The following is a 1,398-nucleotide window of genomic DNA, read 5'->3' as shown; positions in this document are numbered from 1 at the left end:
TGGCATACAATATGCCCAACATCTGAGTTTAAAATCTCTATCCATCTTTTCTACTCAGAAAGCTTAGTCAACAACATCTACAGGAACGATGAAGATGACTGGATCATCCAACCTATAAAGCAGAAAACTCTGTATCTGTTGTCGTTTTTTGATATAGTTTGTGTAAACCATGTAAATTGAGGAATGAATAGGGCTGCTCATGAACTAGCATATAATGCATGTAAATATAACATAGTAGTAGAAAATGAGAGCAGCCCAAGACCCTCTTTTAATGAAGTTCCTTGATCAATGCTAGCTTTCTGAGTTCTTTTGAAAAAAAAAATAATAACCAAGCTGTTTTCCATTGTTGGTTGCCATGGCGTCCAAAATGTTGGCTTCTCTCTATCTTCTTCTCTTCCTTCCTGCTCTTATAAGCGCCCTCTCCTCCTGCGAAGGCTCATGTTGAACTTTGAATGACTGTGAAGGTCAGCTAATCTACATCAACAGCAAGTGCAATGACAACCTAGATGTGGAACGCGCATTTGCTCTCCAGGCAGCATTTGTCGAGCGACCGACAGGTATTTATTTCTCGTCACACTCTAATGGTGCTCCACCGTCTCCACCTTCACTGAAATTGTTGTTGGTGAGTAAGGAAGAAGTGGCAGAGGTTACTGGCGGGGAGCAAGTGTAGGTAGGGTACTTCTGTCTATTGCACTTGTTGTGGAATACCATCCCGATAACGAATGTGTGGTGGCGCTATCCACTGGATGGTACACCGATTGCCACCAGTGTGGGCGGATGATCCGCATAACATCCAATAACGGAAAGAGAGTATGACGACCAAAGTGGTGGATGAGTCTAACTCAGTGTATGGGTGTGATTCGGAGCATGCCGAGCAGCCTTCGTGCCATAACTACATAGAGGGCTCTTCGAATACGGTGTGGAATGCTTTAGGACTTGACATAGATGTTGGGGAGGTGGATGTAACTTGGTCTTTGGTCTAAGATGAGACTATTAATGGTCAGCTCTGTTCTCTCCCCTTTATCTTGTTTCAGACTCTTCAGTGGTGGGAAATAATTAAATAATGTCTAAATAATTCGATTGCTTTATTTAATTGTCCTTAAAATTGACTAAGTCCATGTATGTTGGGGAGTGCTTAAAAATAAGTGCTTATTTAAAATAAATTTTTATTTGGGTCATTAAGCACTTAATGGTTTTTGATAAATAAGCTCAAAATAAGTGCTTATTTAAAAAAATAAGAGCTTATTTTTAAGCCTAAATTTCTAGCTTTTTTTAAGTGTTTATACAATAAACACTTATTCAATTTTTTCTTCTAAAATGATCCGTAGTTGATTTTAAAATACCACTTATAAAATTATCTCTAGTTGAATTTTATAAAAGTGCTTTTATGAAAGCACT

The 1,398-nt window shown here is 38.5% G+C and overlaps 1 pseudogene; it reads left to right on the top strand.

Moving 5' to 3' along the window:
- Positions 1 to 355: 355 nt before the first annotated feature.
- On the top strand, positions 356 to 983 carry LOC148801973 (ripening-related protein grip22-like; annotated as a pseudogene).
- The last annotated feature ends 415 nt before the right edge of the window (positions 984 to 1,398 follow it).

This window comes from Nelumbo nucifera, chromosome 2, assembly GCF_055504915.1.
Source record: "Nelumbo nucifera cultivar China Antique chromosome 2, China Antique-T2T, whole genome shotgun sequence".
Lineage (NCBI taxonomy): Eukaryota > Viridiplantae > Streptophyta > Magnoliopsida > Proteales > Nelumbonaceae > Nelumbo > Nelumbo nucifera.
The sequence above is the reverse complement of the archived record's forward strand: the minus strand, read 5'-3'. Positions and strand labels throughout refer to the sequence as shown.